This window comes from Balaenoptera physalus (assembly GCF_965194825.1).
Source record: "Balaenoptera physalus genome assembly, chromosome: 13".
Lineage (NCBI taxonomy): Eukaryota > Metazoa > Chordata > Mammalia > Artiodactyla > Balaenopteridae > Balaenoptera > Balaenoptera physalus.
In genome coordinates, this window is record NC_138892.1 from 107301002 (window position 1) to 107321705 (window position 20704).

The 20704-nt window shown below is 58.1% G+C and overlaps 1 protein-coding gene and 1 long non-coding RNA gene across 25 annotated transcripts in view; one reads left to right on the plus strand and one right to left on the minus strand.

The window, feature by feature from the left end:
* Nucleotides 1-20704, plus strand: part of CACNA1C (calcium voltage-gated channel subunit alpha1 C) — a 559192-nt gene that overhangs the window by 218549 nt on the left and 319939 nt on the right. The gene's annotated exons all lie outside the window — the stretch shown is intronic.
* Nucleotides 7089-19017, minus strand: LOC309641752. Its single transcript, XR_014252754.1, has 3 exons — nucleotides 15459-19017; nucleotides 14843-14934; nucleotides 7089-14752 (listed from the first exon to the last, which is right to left on the minus strand). It is a non-coding gene; the product is annotated as an uncharacterized lncRNA (long non-coding RNA).

Genomic DNA, 20704 nt, shown 5'->3' on the forward strand with positions numbered 1-20704 from the left:
TTGCGTCCGAGACCTGTGTCTGGTTCCGACCCTGGCGTTCGCGCTGGATTCCTCTCGTGGCTGTGTAAACTGGGTCCCACCGCCGAGATGGTGGCCCAGTTGTGTCTGTGTGCTTGACGTCTTTGGGCACGGAAGTGTTGAAAGGGAGCAGAGGTGGCCCGGCCGAGCGCAGAGGCCACGCCACGTGTGGTGTCAGAGGCGTGGGCGCTGCTGCCCGCCGTCCTGTGGGCTTCACGGGGGGCTGGCTCCGTCCCTGCTGCTTTCTCCTTCCTGTTTGTGCGGGACGAGCCGGAGCGGGAGAGCGGACGCTTACACAGGCCGTCCTGTGGGCTCCGCACTGCTCTTGCTGCTGCGGCTTTTCTGCCCACGACAGCTCTGTGAGATGCCGTTCTCATCCCCATTCTAAGGGGAGGAAGCCGAGGCGAGGGCCTTAGGGGGTTGGGTCGGCTGCCCTGGGTCCCATGTGTAGGGAGGGGAGGGTCTGTGATGAGAACTCAGCCGCGTGGCTGCCACTTCTGTACTTTACCTGCTGCCCGGCCTCACCCCGTCCTCCCACAGACCCCACAAACGGCTGCGTCCTGGGCACGGGGGACCCCTCGAGCACACCATTCTTCCCCTGGAAAATGCTATGGTGGAGGAAGGGGCGACCGAGGCACATTCAGTAGCAGGGGGTGGGGCGGTGTCCTGAAGTTTACGACCGATCGCTAGGGAGTGTAATCAGATACCTTCAAGGGGACCCGTCCTCCTGGCCGACAGCTCCCTTGCCTGGACGCTGCATCCGTGCTCCCAGCTTCCTGTCTGCTCCCACGCTCACGTCTTATGTACTAGGTGCCCTGGAATAACTCCCTGGCAGGTAGAACTAACATTCTTCCAAAATTAAGAAAAGCTAGAGCTGTAAGTAAGAAAGGCTACATCAATTTCCTTCCTTCAGTCTTTGACTCCTAAAAATCTGTGGCTTCCTTTAATTCATTCTGAGTTTGTCTTTTCCAGTTTCCACCCTGATTTTTCCAGGAACAAGTCGTATTCTTTTCTTGAAACTGTGCTGGCTGGTGGGGTGGCCTTTTGTGCCTTAGCTTGTGTTCCGTGGACGTGGGAGCCCCTCTCGGCGTCCCGGGAGCCCCCATGCATGTGGCCCCTGCAGCCCCTCTGTCCCGTCAGCCCCGCGGGGCCCTTTTCCCAGGAAGTCTGAGGCTCCTTGTCCTTGGACTCCCATTTTCCGGGTGGGTTTAATTAGTTCAAACGGCACGTGCCATAATGAGGTATAACCTTTGCTGGGAAACTCTCAGGGATTTCCGGGTTGTGGGGAGCACGAAGGTGCCCCACTTGATGGACCGTCCCAGGTAACAGGACGTGACCTCAGGCCTCTTCCCCCTGGCGGGCACTTTGTCCCGAGGCCAGGCTCCAGGCTTCCCGGGTCTTCCTCAGTTCCCTGTGGGATGTGATTTTGCAAAGGGACAAAGGAAATCTTTGCTGAGACTTTTTAGGTCTTTAATCTCTCGTTCTCTGTTTTGCTTAGATTCCGAGCCTCTTTGTCCGTCTTCCTTTGATTCTCTGTCACCTTCACGGACCCTTGTCTTGCCTGCTGCTGTTTCTGTTTGTCCCCAAGGGAGGGGAAGACAACTTGCATTTTAGGAACAAAGCGGAAAACCTCACGGGGAAGGCAGAAGTGCTGTGACCCCAGCAGAAAGCGGGCACATGGTTGAGGACCTTTGTAGGCCAGGAAAAAAATGCTTCTTTTCTCTCCATTTTCAAAAAAAATAGTTATTTCTAAAATTGAGCTGGATTATTGGGTATCTTTGTCCACTGAGACTTTTTTAACTTAAAAGTTCTATGCATGTGTGTGTGTGTAAGTGTGTGTGTTTCTTTTATTGAGTGGAAATAACTCAACATAGGTCTTCTGGGAAGGCGTAGCTGAAATGTCCAGTGTAAAGTCGTTAGGCAGCAACCCTCCTCTGTTCTGTTCACACTGTACATTCTCTTACTGAGTCCCTGCCCGCTCAGGCTGCTATAATGAAGTACCGCAGATGGGGTGGGGGTGGGGTAGGGGGGTAAACAGCACACCTTCATCTCTTGCGCTTCTGGAGGCTGGACGTCCAAGCTCAAGGTGCTGCCCGACTTGGTTCCTGGTGAGGACCCGCTTCCTGACTTGTGGATGCCCCCCCCATCGCCGCGCACCCACGCCCTCTCCTGGTGCACGTGGGAGGAGAGGGGAAGCTCCGCTGTCTCGTCCTCAGCTTATAAGGTCACTGATCCCACCGATGGGCCCCCCCCAGCCATGATCTCATCCAAACCTAATCACCTCCTACAGGAGCTATCGTGTTGAGCACTTGGGGGCACACAGCACCTGACGCCCACGTCCTGACTGAGGGACCTTGTTCACAGACACAGCGGGGGAGCTGAGTCTCTCCCCGCCCAGCTCCCGACCAGCCACGCAGAGGAGCAGAGGAGCCGCGGCCCTGGTGGGCATGCTGGGGGCCTCCCTGCTGCCCCTCCCAGGAACGTCCCTCCCCAGCTGAGCTGAGGCCCCAGGGGAACCTCCTTCCTCGGGGAAGGAGCAGGGCCCGTTCCCCGTATTTCTAGCTAGGAGGCTGGAGTGAGATGTTGAGCCCGTGGTGCCATAGAAACTGACAGGTGGTGCTCGTTGCTTAGCGACGTCCGGGAGATGCCGCGGAGAGGGGCCGGCTGCCACGGGAACAGAGTGGTCCCTCCTTTCTGGGGGCGGGCAGGTGCTCACGGGGCCACAGCCTCGGTGGGTGTGAGCTCCTGAGGACAGCAACGTCCACCTCCACTGTGGAGGGGAGCTCGGGGAAGAGTGGACCAAGGAAGGGAGAGTCACAGCCTCAGGCCGTGGGCCCCATGGGGTGGGGGGGGGACTGACCCGGCCCTGGGCAGACAGGCAGGCTCAGTGACAGCCCTGAGGGTCACCCGCTCTGGGACCCTGAGCAAGTTAGTGCAACTCCCGACCTCAGTTTCTCCGTCTGTAACAGGAGGTAACAGGAGCACGGGGCATAGAGCTGGGCCCTCAGTAAGCTCGTGCTGTTTTATGTCACATTTGATTGGCATCTTGCTTTATTTAGCGGTTATTACGCGTCCTTACGAGTGTGCGCGGGGGGAGGCGGGCGTCGGCAGAGAGGCCAAGAGCACAGGCTCTGGACCCGGTCTGCCTCTGTCTCAATCCCAGCTCTGACACTCACCAGCTCGCCGGCTGTGCCTCCTCGAGCAAGTTCACTGGCACCTCTGGGCCTCGCTCCTCGCATCTGTGAAACGAGTCCTCGTGGCGCTCTGGTGCGTGAGTGTGTGTGAAGTGGAAGTTGACAGACCAGCAGGCCAACGGCACCCCCGCTGTGTTTAAATAAAGCTTTATTGGCACACGGCCGCGCCCGTTCATCACATGCCGTCTGCGGCTGCCTGTCTGCAACAGTGGCAGAGCAGAGTGGCTGTGACGGAGACCATCCGAGGTCTGCCCCCTACTCTTCACAGGACACGTTTGCCCCGGTCGTGGGCCGGGCGCAGAGGAAAAGCTAGAAAAGTCTCCAGCCGTGAAGCTGCCCCACCCAACCCGTCCAGGCTGCTATTTCCGTCCTCGGGGGTTTCCCACCACCTCGGGGACTGTGCGTGGCCTGCCGTGTCCCCTGCCAGTGTGAGGCGGGGGCGTCTGTGCTGAGGCAGCTGGAGCCTCTTGTCCACAGTCGTGTCGCCCTGCAAAGCCCCACGTCTTTGCACGAGTGTGTGAACGCCCTCAATCACTTAATTCCATCTCATCCACGTCCGGGGGTGGGGGGCTTGAAAATCAGCCCTGAAGTTTCTGGAGAGCAGAGGAGAGAATGGAACAGTCTACAGCATCACCAGGCCACGGGCGTGAAGGGCAAAGGGAAGTCGCGTTTTGGGGGAGAATGTGGCTCATCTGATCGTCCATGGCGACCGCTCTCCAGCACAAGGAGGATGGTGGAAGGCTAAGCAGAGCCACCCCGGCTTCGGCGACAGGGAGGGACGCGGCCGGGCCAAGGGGAGGGCCCTTCACGAGGAGAAGCAGGCGAGCTAAGGGGGCTCTCGGTCCTGGGGGTTCCCAGCAGAGGCTCCCGAGCAGGGAGGCTGAGGCCCCCAGAAGCAGCTGGGGGCCGACGTTGGCCCACGTGGCCCGGCTGCGGCCCTGAGCCCCCGTCACTGACCTCCCTGATTCCCAGACCCCGTCGGTGGGACCAGTACTCCTCTGGCTGTGTGTCTGCCCGGCACAGATAATCAGAAGCAGCTGCCCTGCCGTGCTCCAGAGGCTGGGGTCCTCCCGGTCTCCATGAAGCACAAACACTTTGGGAATCAGGGCTGGGGGGAGGGGTGGGCTCCGGACGGACGCAGGGCAGCCCCTCCCTTTGACCCCCCAACCCTGCCCTCTGTCTGGCCTCCTATTTCTGTGTCTGTGGAACAGACTGAAGAAGGCATCTGGCCGCAGCTCCACACGCGGGGCCCTACCCCCCGCTGGCCACAGCGCAGCCCTGGGAGGCAGCATTGGGGTGGTCTCGTGAGGGGCCCGTGCAGCCCACGCCACTACTGCCCCCTTTAGGAGTTGTGTTGTCACCCGTGAGGGAACTGCTGCCGTTCAGTAAGGCCTGAGACCGCCGGGCAGAACGGGTGCCGTGCCCCCATTAGCGGTGACTTCTCCGCCAGAGGCGGCTGCTCGCGTGAATCTCTCCTCTGCCGGGAGCCCGTGCAGGGCCTGCTCCCGGAGTGTAAACACTCGGGCCGCCCACGAAAGCAAGTCCAAAAAAGGGCTGGTTTACTCTGCGTGGCCTCTGCCGTCTGGCCGCAGTCCTCAGTGCTGACTCTGTGCACAAGCGCTCTGGTCCCCGGGAGGGGCTGGACAGTGGGCGTAGGGGGGCCGGACGGGGTGCGGGGGTGGAGGAAACCTGTCCGAGAGCCACAGGCAGTGTGGGCTTCTGCGTGGCCCGTGGCCTGTCCTCACGTGGGCCTCACTGCGTATGGAGAGTGGGGTACGAGAGAGATGGCCCTGAGTATCCAGGCTGTCCCTGTGGGTGGCCGAGGCCCGCCTTGCCCTGCAGGTGATTCAGATTCTTCCCCGAGCAAAGGCCGGGTGGGATCCAGGTGTTTGCACAGGGCGCTGCGTGCCGTGTTACAGGCCTGTTGAGTCAGTCCCCCTCTCTCTTCTCTCCTCTTTCTAAGCTCCTGTTCCTCCCCATTTATTTTTCCTCCCCAAGACCTTCCTGGGTCCTTCCAGGGCCTCCCGTGTCATCACTGAGAGCATGTCCCTGTACGTGGTCCGGGGGTTACACTACTCTTACGCCCCGTACACTCATGCGGTGTGAAGACCCTGATAACACCGCCCCCCCCATAGAGGGGGACACTTGTGCTCCTTGTGTCACATGGATGGGGGAGGGAGTCTGCCCCACATCCCTGGAGGGTCTGCCCTTGACCCCAGCCGAGAAGCGAGTTATCTGACTCAGGAGTTTGGCGTGGCCCCTCCTGGGACTCTCTTGAATCTACTTGTCCCCAAAGAAGGGTTCCCCAGGTCCTGGGGCTGCCTCTGGCCTGTGGGGAGAGCCCAGAACAGTCCCACGTGTTGGTTGGGTGAGTAGGTTAATTCTGGGTGAACTATTAGGCAGCCCTTCGTAACCACACGCCTAGGCCGTGTCCTTCTGTTTAGAGCTTGTGCACTTGATTTCAGTCTGTGTGCCTCCTGTATATTCCTTCTTAATTGGTTCTGACTTTAAGAGGAAGAAAGGACTGTTATCTTTGGGGACCACCCGGAGCCCCAGGACTGCTCCTCGATTGTTGACTTGTGCTCGTAGAGGCCCCCTGAGGGGCTCTGGGCATAAAGGGGGCCATGGGATGTCCGCGGACCCTCTCCTCCCCCCAGAGCGCTCCTTAGAATTCACCAGAAGCTAAGTCTATGGCTCCTGTTTTTTGAGAACACCTGATACAGAAGTGTTATTATTTCCCTCTTTCTTCATCTCCAAAACGACGATGCTTGCCTGACAGGAGGGCACTGAGGAGTCAGTGAAATAACACATCTGCACGTAGTAGGTCATTACTAAACGCCGGCCTCTCCCGCCCCTTGGCTGCCTGTGTCCTTGCTAAATGGTGCTTCTAAGACGTGCCTCTCTTGCTGAAATTGAGGCCATTTCTTTGATCTCACTGAGAGCAGATTATAAGCTTAAGACATCATGGGAAAACCTCACATGCCATAGACCTGATTTTTAGGACTATCGGAGAGAGAAAATTCCAAACCAGTAGAGAGAAGCGAGGGGCGTGGGCTGAGCGGGAGGACCTCCAGAGAGGGCGGGGTGGGTCCAAGGGGCTTGGTTTCTAGTATCAGGGAGCACGCTGTGATGAGCTGTGGGGTGTCGGCTGGCCTGCCTCACCTGGGCGGTCCTGAGTTTGGCTGTGCCTTACTGAGAGCAAAGATCAATACGGTCCAGAAAATGTTGCTGGAGGGATCTTGTGTTCACGTAGTTTTCTGTCACCAACTTGGAATGCAGGACCCACTCATTTTCCTGGAGCTTTACCACGTGTGTCCAGCACAGACTCAGCTGTGGAACCTCCAGGCAGACACCCCTGTGCCTGGGGCCCCCAGGTTGTAGGGAGGAGCAGGTCAGCACAGACAGTATCTTAGAGCAACACGGACGCCGGACGCCGGTCGGCAGTAAGCGTCTGGAGGATGCGGCTTGAGTCTTATCTGTCTCTGTGCCCCAGCGCCTGGGGCAGCCTGTCCACTTTTTCCTTCCCTTCCCTCCCCTTCCCTTCCCTCCCCTTCCCTCCCCTTCCCTCCCCTTCCCTCCCCTTCTCTTCCCTTCCCTTCCCTTCCCTTCCCTGCCCTGCCCTGCCCTGCCCTGCCCTGCCCTGCCCTGCCCTGTCCTTTCTTCCTCCCTCCCTCCTTCCTTCCAGCTCTGGGTGTGAGCTCTGAGACTCTGCTTTTCTGGTTTCTCTTAGTGCAGGAACAGAGATGTGGGGTCCGGGTGGCCCCCTGCTCCCTTCTTTCCACCTGTGCCGCAGGGACCTGGCTCAGGGCACACGGCTCCATCCACTGCTGTCGAGTCCCCGGTCAGGGCTTCCCCTGCTCACTTCGGTCACCTTCACCATTAACACCTACCCAGGAGGAGGAGGGGACAGGAAGGTGCCATCAGACGGGCCCACACGTTCCTCATTGTGGAGCCAGGGTGGACGTCGGCCTGGTCGACTCCGCATAGCCTCTGGGGAGGGCAGGAGAGAAATGCGGGAGCAGCCCATCAGGTGGTCTGACCCCCACTGCCTACCGCATCCTGAAACCTGCAGGTCCGTTCCACTGTCAGGAGAAATATCTTGCGCTTTCCCCTCTCTTCTCTTCACTATGAATGGCGACTGAGGAGTGGTCCCTCTGAAAGGACCCACCCAAAGACCTTTCAGTAGACAGAGCCCAACTCGGTGTTTCTGTCCAGTGGGACCACAGCCTGAATCAGAGCAGCCGTGACTCTGCGTCCACCTGAGGCGCTCGGATGCGGAGCCTGGCTGCCCTCCCTGGCTTCACAGCTGACCTGCTGTGTGACCTTGGGCAAGTCAGATACCCTCTCTGTTTGCCATCTGCAAACGTGGCTAAGACGCCAGCCCCCGCTGCTCTCCGCGAGGCACTGAGAGAGCAGGTGAGGTCATGGAAAGGAGGCTCAGAGTTGCGCCTGGCTCTCAGGGGCACGTCGCCCCAGGTGCGGCGCCGTCCCGGCGCGAAGGCAGGCTCCCGGTCAAGGCCGGTCTGCTTGCTGCCCCGGCCCTTCTGCTCTGCAGAGAGAAGGCAGGTCTGGGTACAGACGGCCCCGGCAGAGCGAGCACACGTGGCTGGGCTCCTCAATCAGGACTCGGGGCGGGTGGGTCTGAGGCAGCCAGGGGGACCCTTCCAGTTTTCTCGGGTGTGACGGTGAGCTGGTGGCCTTCAGAGAACAGACGGGTCAGCTGGTTGATGTCGCCTCTTGGAGGAAGGGCAGCGTCTAGGGCAAGTCTGACAGGTGAGCATCGCCCTTCAGCACGTCTGGCTTTCCTGTGGGCTGGGCAGCCCGGGAGGCCTGCGATGTAACATTAAACAGGATGGACCTGGGCCTGGCCTCACCTCACACCCACGGTTTCTTGCCACTTGCGTAGGAATTGGGGCAGGGGCAGGAGGACCGTCACAAATGCAGATTCCTGGGTCCCACCCCCAAACCACTGCATCAGAATATCGGGTGTGGGGTAAGTCCAGGAGCCTGCATTTTCAATAAGCTCCACCGTTGATTCCTGTGCGTTAAAGTTTGAGAACCAGCCACCTCTCCACTGAAGAGAAGAGCGACCAGCCGCTGTCTCCGCCACTGGCTCGAAACGTGAATTCCGCGTACACTTGCAGCGGTTTTGCCAAGCCCAGCCTCCTGGGTCTAGTTTGCCAGAGAAGCCCTTTCCCCCGCTTCTCCTGGTTGTATGGAAAATAACTACTCAAATCAGATGGGCTAAAGTGTTGCTTGAGCTTTTATTACCTGCCTTGCTGCATGCTGTCCAGAAAAGCAATGTAAAAGCTATCATCTCGGCCCCTGATGAGCTTGCAGGGTTCTGGGGTTGCTAAGATACACCAGTTATCCAGCTAGAGATGAGGAGGAGGCGGTGTAGGATTAGGGCTGAGACGTAGAACAGAGGAGGGTCCCGCCCGGGCATCTAGTGATGGAGATGTTGGTGGAGGCAGGGTCACAGCCGCATTCTGTCCGGCCATCCCTTGATCGCGATCTGATGACCAATGTCTTCACCTAACAGAGGAGGTAAAGAATGTCCTGGGAAAAGTCAAGAGTTCGGAGTGGGGCGCAGGGGAATCTGTCCTGATTGGAAAGCTCCTCCGGTGGCTGTGAGGTGTGTTACCCAGTTTGGGGACCAGAACCCTATCTGTTTCAATAGGGGACAGTGTTCTTTCCCTGAGTCCAGCTCTCCTCTGGGCATGGGACCTCAGCTCCTCCGTCTGTGCCTCTATGACGTGTGCCGGGTTGAGAGCCGAACCCTGGAACTGCAGTGAGTTCTTCGGTCATTCAGGGAAGTGCACTCAGGCGCTCGGTGGCTCTGGTCCTTGTTATTCAGGGGCCGAGGCTTTGCTTCCACATTGCCCGGGAGTTGGCACTCAGGGCCAGCCCGGCAGAGGTTGAGCAGGGAGGCTGGTGGTGGCTTTTCAGGGCCAGACCTGGAAGTGGCCAGGGGTCAGCCTGCGGCCACACTGTCTGTAGGTGCCCTGGGACCTGGGAGGAAGGGCCTGTGTGGTGAGCGCCCCCCAGCACGCCCCTCGTCCTGCAGCCTCTCCCAGATGCTTGAGCAGTGAGGGTCACGGCTGGCTAAGGCTCTGTAGCCTTCAGACTTTCCTACGTGTCAGAACTGCACAGAGGGCCTTGAACTTGTGTGTCCTCCACACCTGCCCTCATCTCTCCTCTTCCTCTGCTGCATTTGGGCTTCCTCTCAGGCTAAACCATTGAAATTTGAGCTACAAACCTGGCATTTTCATGGGGTTCAATGGAACATTATAGTCTCAACTTTCTCCTACGAGAACCCTAGCTGGAAGTGCACTCCTGGTCCCTGGCAGGCAGACTCCTCTGAGAATCAGACCCAAGGGAAGAGACGGAAGGTGGAGCCGGGCTTCTCTGCATGAAATCCCATCCCCTGATGAGTCTGGGGTCCACTCTGTCCCACACGTATGTGAGGGACGTCTCACTGCTGCCTGGAACCTTAATGATGACATCTTCTTTCTGGTTATCTGCTAAAAGCTTTCACATACATTGTCTCATTTAATTGCTCTGAGGAATCGGTTTGTTCCACCTCTCAATTAATGAGATAATGAAAGTTAGATAATAATTTCCTTATTTAGCTTAACTGCCAGGAAACTTAGGCAGGCCTTGAGGATTAGTCAGAATAATTGTACTATACTTTTGGCTGATACATTTTTTAAAAAATATTTTACATATTAATTTTTGATAGTTATTTTTGTCTCAAGTGTTTTTTTCTTAAGATGTGAAATTTTAAAATTCTCAAGTCCTTTTTAAAAATGATGTGGGATGAAACAATTTTAATTCTATCATAACAACCTCTTGAGGAAGGCGTTATTGCCTTCATCTTACATGTGTGGAACCTGAGGGTCGTAAAAATTAAAAGATTTTTTCTGAGCCCGCCAAGCTGCTTGGTGTGGTAGCTGGGACCGGGCACGGGACCAGATCCAGCCCTGGTGCTTCTTCCTCTCCACCGGCTGCCCTTTCCAGACGGCCCTGTATCACTTTAATCTCTTCCCTCTCAATTTCACATATTTTAAGAGACTTGAATATTTTCTATCTTATTTATTATTATAGATGCATGAGAACCATCTAATTAAAAGGAAGTCACTGTATATTTTTTTTCAATCAAATTCTGGTGAGTTTTGTTTCATTAAAATGAATTTTTAAATTTTCAGAAGAGAGGAAAAGAGGCAAAACCCTTTTTAAAAAGTAGATTTGGGAGATGGATTAATAAAGCAAGGTTATGAATTCAAGATAAATTAACTTGCATGTGCTTTTAAATTCCAGAAATCAGTGGGGGAGATGAAATTACACTAGTGACTGAGCATGATTTCCAACGATGGCTTCTCCTACCTGGAAGTGTTTTACATGGGCCTGGGGGAAATCAGATAGCTCAGTATCTCCTTTACTTTCTTGTTTTTTTCTTTTCCATCTGGAGGAAAAAAAATTTCAGGGGCCACAAAGATGCCAGGAAAGGTAGCTTCAAGCAGCTGTTCTCAGAATGTCGTCTTGAACCAGCAACGTCGAAAATCACCTGGGAACCTATTAGAACTGCAGGTTCTGGGGTCCTGCCCCAGACGGCAGACCAAACCCCCCAGGTGGGACCCAATCATTTGTTCTAAGGAGCCCACCAGGTTTTTCTAATGCGTGCTAGAGTTTGTGACCATTTGGCTTAAGCTAACCTCTGAGGTCAGTTGGAAGCCACTTCTTCATTCGGATATGAACTGGGTCCTTAAGATGACTCCGAGTGAATGAAAAATGTTAGAGGAAAATGAATAACTTTGTCCTAAAAAAAAGAAAACCCAAAAGCTTAGGAGTTGGTGGTTAAAGCCCAGAAGTTGCTCTGAAGTGTTGGGTGAGAGCAGGACAGAATTTCCAGGGTCTCCGGATGAGAGGAAGTGGTTGGGAGCCTGACAGTGTTGGGTTAAGAGTTATATCAGATCTAGGTGTGTAACTTTATGTAATTTAGAGCAAGAGTTGTACTCATTACAAGTTTTATCATAAACAATTAGTCAATTTATGTTTTCTAAAAAAATTGATAGACAAATCGTAAGTAACGGCAGTGCACGTTAAATTCCGGCTGTCGTGGGTGTTCTCACGGTCGCACGCAGAGAATCCTCCTCCTGCTGGCATCCCCAGATTGCATGCTGTGCCCAGGAGAGAGAGCATGCTTGGACGCACTGGTCCAGCAGCCGTACCCTGCCCGGAGGGAAGCAGACGGCCTGCTCCTCCAGGAGATCGCTGACCCCGCCATGCTGGCCACACGTGCCTGATGGGGCACTTGGCTGGCACAGTCTGAGGAAGGGGGTGCGGATGGCCCAGCCCCCAGAGGACAGGACCTGCTTCTGCCTGAGGCCACAGGCCGGTCCTCGAGTCAGTGCAGCTTAGCGGTCAAGAGCGTGGATACTCAATTGGTGGTCGGTCGCCCCTAGACCCGGGCGGAGCCCCTGCCCCCGTCCTCTGTCGGGAGGCTCCGTGCACGTGACCATCAGCTGGGCCCCTCAACGACTTCCCCTGGCCTTTCTTTGAGTCCAAAAGCCGTAACGTGGGCAGTGGGCTCAGTGCTGCCGCCAGCTGCTGTGTTGGCACGGAGCTTGGAAGCCCTTCCACTTCGCCGTCTATTAAACACCTGCTGTGCTTTCAGTCCCCACTCTGTGTCTCCCACCAAGGGGAGGAGCACAGGACAGTGACCCGCCGGGGTGGGGCTCGGACCTGCAGCTGCAATAGCGACACCTGCCTCTCCAGCCCCCGTGGTGGGCGTGTGCAGACGTAGGTTGAGCATGAGGGCCGGGGGCCGGGACGGAGAACCCCGCCTGCACCAGTGCCCATCCCAGCAGATCAGCATCCGCGGTGCAGTCAGCGCACGTCTGTCTGGTGGTGGAGGAGGCCCGGGGGCCTCACAGGACAGGTTCGGGTGGGAGTCTGAAGTGTGGGACCAGTGGTAGGAAGCCAGAAAGTTAGAGGGGGCGGGAAAGAGTGACAGCAAGTAGATCAGGCACCCGGCAGATCTGGGAAGGGGCTTCTGGCCCTGCTTTTGTGGCGTTCTCGGGGTGCCTGCTGGAAGGGGGCTGCGTTCACTCAGTAAAGATTTACTGAGAGGCTGTACGCGCCAGGCACCGTTGTCGCCGCACCAGTGTTACATTGACGGACAAAACGGACGAACAGCCCCGCCCTCAAGGAGCTTACACTTTCTTGAGGGGAAGAGAAGAAAGGAAAAAGTAGTAAAATATGTAGTACTAGGTCCGGAGGGGGAATACATGCAGGGAAGGGGGCAGGGGGCTTCAGGAAGGGGGTTCAGCTTAAACAGAGGGGTCACTGACAAGATGGCATTTGAGCAGAGACCTGTGGGAGGTAAGGATGGGCGTCTGGGGTGTCGGGGAAGGGCACTCAGGGCAGAGAGAGCAGCAGGTGCAAAGGCCCCGAGGTGGGAGTGTGTGCGAGGCACAGGGCGGGCGGGCCGCAGCCTTCGAGACCAGGCCAGTGCGAACGAGGACATACCACGGAGAGCCTCGCAGGTCATTGTGAGGGCCAAGGCTTTCCTCCAAGTGAAGTGTGATGCTAATGCGGCTTTTAGGCAAAAGAGGGACGTGCTCTGACGATTTTATGAAGGGGCGGGCGCTGGGTGTAGAAGCAGGAGTCAGGAGGTCCCGTCAGGAGGAGGATGTCAGCAGCTTGCACCAGGGTGACCGCGGCGGAGGTGCGAGGCGTGGCTGGGTTGTCGAGGCTCAGCAGAAGCCACGTACTGACGTAGTGGACGTCAGGTCTGGGGGAGCCTGAGCAGCCAGGAGGCTGGAGGGAGCAGGTGCCTGCCTGGGCAGGAGAGGGCTGGGAGTCGGGGCAGTCCGAGCGTGGGTTGGGACAGGTTCGGGTGGAGACATCCAAGCGGAGACGTCGAGATGATGGAGGGGTCCAGGCTGGAGCGGCAGAGCAGGACGTGACTGAGGAGGGCCAAGGAGGAGAGAAACACAGCAGCGGCTCTTGAGTCCTGCCCCTGGATCAAGATGATAATAAACCAGAGCGTATCTCAGGCCAGCCTCAAACCCTGGGCTTAAACCCCGAGAGCAGCGGGGGTCCACGCCCCCCGCTTGGTGCTCCTTCTTGGGCAGCACCAAGGGAGGGCGGTGCTCAAAGCCTCCCTTCCTACAGGGAGTGGGCAGCAGGGTGAGGCCCTGCTAGGACTGGATGTCAGAGCCGGGGATCCGGGGTCTCCGAAGCCGGGGGCGGCCCCTGCGGGGTCCTGGGGGCCTTCTGGGGAGTATCCAGACTCTGGTTTCCCCAGATCCGACCTCTGGCTCTGCAGCTCCCCTGGGCCTCACTTCAGATGACTGCGGTCATCCAGGGAGATGGGATTGGCAGGTCAGAGCCCCTGCTCTGATTAGACCTGAGGCACGTCGGGACTGACAGGGAGAGTGTCCTGTCCAGCCCTCTCTTCTTACAGATGTGGGAGCCGAGCTCCAGGGGGTCACATGACCTGCCCAAGCTAGACGTGGCCTGGGGCGAATCACTTGACCCTCGCCACCGCGCCAAGCAGAGCATCTTCCCAGACGCGCTGGCTTGGAGACCGCCGTGTGTGCTGGCTTCTTCCTGTTCCCGACCCCCCTCCACAGGGGCTTTCGCTGCCAGAGCGATCTAGAGAACGATCGACAGCCCGAGGTCACCCAGCCCTGTTTGGTAGCCTGGCTGCCCCATCGGGTGAGACGTGGATTCCTTTGCAGCCAGTACGTCCTCAAGAAATAACTCTCTTAAAATTGATGGTGCCTTTTTGGCTTTGCTGGGTACCAGCGTGTTCTCCATCTGCCGGAGGTCCCCTGCCCTGTCGCGAGCCGTTTCCCCTGGTCTGCCCAAGTCCACATTCGTCCTTTCTGCTCTCTGCAAATCCTTCTGCCCTTCCAGCTGTCTGAGCTGCCTTTTTCTTGACTAAGCCTCTGGATTTCTCCTTAAAGATCAGCTCCAGGATGTCTGCCTGATGAGCTGAGGTCATTCCTACCCTCAAGTGACCTGTGGATTAAGCAACAGGGATTCTGGGGCAGTGCGTTTGAGGATCAGCGTCCTTGCTGGCCTGCCGGAGGCCCTTGGCCCTGCTGGAAGTGGGCAGAGGGACGCTGACCTTCGCCTGGGCCCTGGGAACTGCTGGCTGTGGCCACCTGTCTCTCCAGGTGAGGTGCTCCGGCCCGCACCCCGGCCAGCGGTTCAGAACTTGCAGGTGCCGTTCCGCTCCTGTTTCATGTGAACACCCAGGCCTGGGGCTCTCTGAGCCCACAGGTGCTTGGTGCCCATCCCAGGAAAAGAGGGAAGCACCCCCTCTGTCTTGTGCTGTGTCCTCCACGGCTCCTTTGCTGCCCATCGGGGAGGTGGATGCCAGAAAGGGTGGGGACTCCTGTGTCCCTTCTTGACAGGGGCTCTAACCTGTTTCTTCTGTGGTTGCTGAGTGGCACCCCCAGGGACCATCTTCCTGCAGACGCCGGGTGAGGTTGTGGTTCCACCAACAATCCTTTCTCTGCCCCAACCTGCGGGGCAGCAGATGGGCCTGAGATGAGGAGATGCCGGGGCACCCTCGGACCCTCCCTCGCGGCATCACCTGACAGGTTCCCGCTCACCTGGGCCTCTGTCTCCTACTGAAGCGGGTGCTGGGCGGGCCTCTGGCTCGGGCGTTCTGCATTTCTCTGTGGTCCTCTTGTTCCCTGTGGATCTTTGGAGGATCCTGTGTTATTTATCTTGGCATCTCTGCTCCCCTCCACGCAGTAATGACATCAGAACACCCACACTGTGGCTCCACCGCCTGATGAGACAAACGCCTCGTCCTTGGGCTCCGTGGACACAGAGGAACCGTCCTCCTTCGCGCCATCAAAGATTTCGGGGAGCACAGGCTGCCGGGGAGGGATGGGCAGGCACGCGGATGGCCACGTGCGTGTCATTAGGCAAAGCACGTTCTCTCGGCCCCCAAGCCCTTGTTTTCCCCGAAGCTGCCTCGCTTTTTCTCTTCCTCTACCTCCAGAATTCTGCCTGAGCCTGCTGGCTTTTGAGGCTGTGCTGGGAAGACTGACGTTGGGCGCATGTGGCCTCGGTACCCGCGTGGGGCTCCAAGTTGGATGCCCGAACACCTGGCCAGGCCCTGAAAGTAATGAGGCTGTGCCCGTGGGTTCAGGGTGGCCGGGGGCCAGAGACGCCAGCTCTCCTGCCCCTTCTTGTGTCTCTCCCGTGCCTGGAGCTCACCTGAAAGATGGGCCATGGGACCTGAGGGGTTGGCGGGCTGGGGCTGGCGTGTTGTGTTGGAGTTGCTTCTCCCTTTATGGACCCGGGAGCCAGGAAAGCGTCCAAGAGAAGCTGGTGTGGTGAAAACAGCCCCGGCCTGCCGAGTGGGTGACCTTGGCCTCCGTCTCCCCGTGCGCAGCAAGGAGGTGATAAAGGGGCCGCTGGGGAGGCTGTGAGGGTCTGGTGAGGGCGGGAAGGCACGCAGGGAGTTCACACTCAGTGTCACGTGTGTGGGCCGTGGATTCGGAGGGAAGCGTAAGGGCTCTGGGGCCGGCAGGCCTGGGATTGAGTCCCGCACGACCTGGGCGCACGTGCTCAGCTGTTCTGGGTTTCTCTTTACTCACCTGTAAACTGAAGAATAATAAACTCCACTGCCTGATTTCTGACAACAGAACAAGAACATCTATTGTTTATTGAATGTTATCACGTGCCGGGACCCTCCTTTCCTTTCCTCCTAAAAGCTCCGTCGCTGCGACTTCGTGTAGATTTTTATGGGTTTGTGTGACGTCTCCCGAGAAGATAAGCGGGGTGGGGGCAGGGCTCCGCCCGTCTGTGTACCATTGGGGTCCCTCAGCCAGCGGAGCACGTGGCCCCCAGCAGGTGCTCGAGAAATGCTCCTCCAGGAGGGGAGACTCTCCTTTAATCCCCACGACACATCTGTCAGGTGCACACAGTTCTTATCCCCATTTTAAATATGAGCAGGATGAGGCCCAGAGAGGCTAAGTGATGTGCCCGGGGTCACACAGCGAGGAGCTGGGGGAATCAGCCCTGTTTTCAGTGCCTGTTGGAACTTCCTTGGATGTTCAGGACTAGGGTGTGGGCAGGGCTGGGTGAGGAGGAAGCAGCCGGGCCCCCACTGGATGCACCACCATCCGCCACCGCAAGAAAATAACGTGCCCTGTACCCCTCACGACAGCCCGCAAGAGAGGTAGTTTAACGCCCTGTTCACAGATAAGAAACTGAGGCTCTGAGACAGGACCTGAGGGCTGCCCAGTCCCGACTTGACGGGGCCCAAGCGAAGGACGTGAATTTCCCATGTTCTCTCATCTCTTTCATCTCCGAGGGGATCTGCCCCGAGGAGGGGCTGGTAGAGCCGTGCAGGCCGGCAGGGGAGGGCCAGGCTGAATTCCTTCCCTGCACAGCGGGAGGGGCCCCTGCGAGGTTCTTGAGAAATCTTGACGCCTGGCCGGCCTCCAGCCTGTCTCTCCGACTGTTCTTTTGTTCCCGGAGCGCCCGCCAAACATCTGACTCCGCTCAGGATTGATTGCACGTAAAATGAAGAGTGGGGAAAACAGGGTTTTTTTCCCCAGTTGCTGTCTAAGACAGGTTTTTAGGGCTTTGATTCTCTCCCAGAATCACGCTGAACAGCCCGTGGCTTTTACAAGAGGTCACTTTGCTTTCATTCGACTTGGGACCTGACTTGCTCCAGAAACTTTGAATCAGGTGGTCCTGAAAGAGGGAGAGACCGTGGGGTGACCACTGGGCCCCTCCGAGGAGTGCCCAGCTCTCAGGGTCTGGCAGGAGCGGGCGGGGAGCCCGGGAGGCCAAGGTCACCGGCAGGATCTGCCAGGTCCCTGCTTGGGGCCGGAACGAAGAGCGTTGGGGGCCGAGGAGGCCCGGCTGTGCCATGTTTGTTGATCGACTGTCCAGGGCCGGGTCAGCTGCCTTTGTTTTAGAGGACTTCATGGATTAACTCCCGGGGCTTCAGACAATTGTTTCTTTTTAAGAAAGGGAAGTTTGGGGGTGACCGAAAGGAAGTGCTCCCGGCAGGCTGGGGGCTGTGTGTCAGCGGGGCGGGGGCCCAGATCTGTCGGTGGGAGGCCAGGGGCTCCCAGGAGGCATGATGGGGCCTCTGGTGCCCACGCTCTTGAGCGGGTCCCTGCAGGGCCTCCTCCAGTAAGTGCTGCGTCTGGAGGGGGGTGGCCTTGGGCGCCTGGGGCGGGAGCATCTGGGCGTCAGGCTGGAGCCCAGCGAGCCCTCGCTGGCTGGAGGTTGCTAGGAGCTGGGGTAGGTTTCCCAGGGAGACGTGGCTAGAAACACCATCTGCCAAGGATGCGCAAGTCCCGGAAGAGGCGGGGGAGGAACGAGACGGTCCTCTCTGTCCCAGTTAACCTTGGTTCTCTCACTCGGGCCAGCATTCCTTCCCCGAGTGGACGACAAGGCGCCCTAGGCTCTGGGCGAGCTGGGCGTCCGGTAGGAGGAGGCCACCTCCTCGCAGGGCTCGGGGCTCCCCCTCTGCTCCCCCTGTCCCACCCTGGCCTTGTGGGGAGGGGGCGTCATGGGCAGAGGATTAAATACTTGTACTTCGTCAAAACACTGACGGTTACAAGGAACCTCGGCATCTGCTCGGGAGGGCGATCTGTGAGCGGGGACTTGAACGTGTAGACGATGGTCCTCGGAGGCCGGGAGGGAATATAGATCCGGAGCCAGGAGCGGGAACAGGGCTTAGCACTTGATTTATAGGCTGCCTGAAGGACTCAGAGCCCGCCTGAGGTCTGCTCTCCATGTGTGTGCTTAAGGAGATGGGCCCGGTTGGGTTGCAAAAGCTTCTACTCTCTTAGTGGAGAGTAAAGCCCACGACCAAGGCCAGGGGCAGAGGAATCAGGGACCCTGGGTCCTGGATTCAGAGTCACACACGGCCCTGCAGACAGTGCAGACAGGCTGACTTGTGGGCATTTGAAACGAGAGGAAGGCGGTTGCCTGTTCAGGACAGCTCTGGACCCAGGCTTGCCTGGAGGCGGGACTCGACTCTTAGCCCCGAAGCGCAGCTCCCTCTGGAACCCTTCCTCGAGCATCCCCGCGGGAGGTGGAGCTCCACACGGGGGCTCCGCTGAAAAGGCCTCGTCGCAGGGCTTGTCTGCACAGGGATGAGGGGACAGCAAGGGTGTGGGGCGGCGCCTCTGGCCGGCGACAGAGGGGGCTGTTACCCCCCAGGTCCCAGGGGGGAAGTCATGTTGCAGCCGTGGGCCGGGAACTGGCTGTGCCGGGACGCGGCCACCCTCAGGACCAGGGCCACGTCAGGTGGGCGTGGAAAGAAGGGCCGTGGCTTCTTTCCTTCCTCACCGGCCAAACCGACCAGAAGCCGGGGAGCCACGTCCGCAGGCCTCAGTCCGGGTGCAGAGTGGGAGGGGTCAGCAGGGAGCGAGAGCCTATTTTTCACACTGCCCAGTTTAGCGGGCTCTGGAAAGCTCTTCCTGAGCAGGGAGCTTATAGCGGTTACCCACCCTCAGGTTATTCTGTCCCCAAGGCAGGCTGCCTGCCCGCCTAGCAAAACTGGTTGAACAAACCGTAATGGAACTCTGAAATGCGTCCCCCACCTCCTTGCTCTGAAATGTCCGCTTTCTGAGGGCAGGGACAGGACAGCCCCGTGTGCCCTACACTTCATAGAACCCGCTGGCTCAGGGAACCCTTCTAACACTTCGGGGCTGACGAGATGGCCTGAGTCCTCCAGCGAGAGAAAGTGGGCAGGCCTGGCTCCACGAGGCCACAAGCTGTCTACAAGTGACAATACACCGTCCCGGCTGAAGGACCAGCCCTGCAGCCCAGCAGGAGCCGGGGAGTCTGCCATGTCCTTCTGGCTGAAGGCCGACCACGTCCACCCTCCTGAGGCCGTGAGGTCCACCTGGCACTGGTCGGGGGTGGCGTGTGGAACCATTAGCACCTCTGCTGGGACCGGACGGTCATCCCTCCCGGGCCAGGCCCTGGCTGGTGAGGGTGACAAGGCAGGATGGACTCCAGGCACCTCGTGCCGAGGGCTGGTGGCCTGGGGCCTGCTCTCCAGGATCACAAGGACCCGTGGGGACACAGCATCTCACTGGACGCCGTTCGTCCCTGGAGTCCTGGGGCCCGCGGGCTCTGTCACCCACGACCTCATGGGGTGGCCGGAAGGGCCCGGGCAGGTGGCGTGTGGAACCCACTTCACGCTTCCAGTGCCAGTTTGGGTGAAATGCAGATTTCCCTCCGCTCTTGTTTCTCTTTCCCAGTTGTATCCCAAATGGAAAAAATGTCTGTGGATTGAAGTCCAAGGCGCAACCCTGGAGCCGGTATTTTCCCTTTTGGCACAAAACGGAAATGGAGGCTGCCCAGGCCTCGGGAGGGGCCCCAGAGAGACTCCCCCCACGAGGCAGTGACGCTTCGGACCTCACGCCGGGCCCCGAGTTCAAGGCTGCTGGTGCTGCCCTCTCGCTGGGTGCTGGTTACCTAACGTCACATTTCCCCGGTGTCCTGATCTGCAAGATGGGGACAGTCGTCGTGTCCACCCTGGGGACACTGGCATGAGGACGGGGGGTTAGAGCATGTGCAGGGCATTGCCCAGCACGCAGAGGAGCAAGTGAATGATTGCTTCGTTCTCCCGAGGCAGCTCTCTGGGCAGGGCCTCCTCCTGGGGCTCCAGGGCTCTGTGGTCCGTGAGGCCACCAAGGGGCCAGCATCCCCTGGGCATCTCCTTCATCAAGAAACCTCCAGTGGGTCTTCCTGCCTGGGGCGCGGGCCGGTCCTCCCCACATCCGGCTCCCAGCCTGACCTGCTCCTTGCTGCGGGCCCCTGGCCTCACCGGGGAAATCTGCAGGCCCTGACACCACACGCTTGCTTTTAGCTCTGAATTGGCATCTGTGTTTGTAACACTTTCTTAAGAACACGGAGAAAGGAGCCACAGAGGTTTGCACAGTTGGATTTGTAGGGAGTATCCGCTCCAAGGGGTTGACTTCTCCTTTCTCCCAATACATTGTTATTATAACACATTCCAGATGCTGAGAGATGGCAGGGCCGGGGCTGCGTCTTCTGCCTCTGACTCTGTCTTTTCCGGAAACAGAGGCATGACCAGTGTGATGAAGTATTTATCTGTTGTATTGGGCCCAGGACCTGAATCAAATAAGTCCACAGCTAAGAGAAGTTGATTTATAGGCAAATAAGACTCTGACATCGGCCCTTAAATAGAAACTGTATTATGTAGACACTGATCCTGTCTCTGTTGGAAGCAGAGTGTCTCAATGGTACCTTGGCTTGTTAACGCTAAGCTTAATTGCTAAGGGTTATTTACCCAGATGACTTTTTGATCATCTCCAATCTAAACATCAGTAGCCCAATGTGAGGGCCCAGGAGCCCAGGATGACCTTAAGGGAAGAAACAAAAGTGGTAGGGAAGGCGCTGGGCCCTGAAGGCTGCTCTGTCCGCAGCCGGGCAGCTCCTCTGGGGCTGGGGCAGCACCA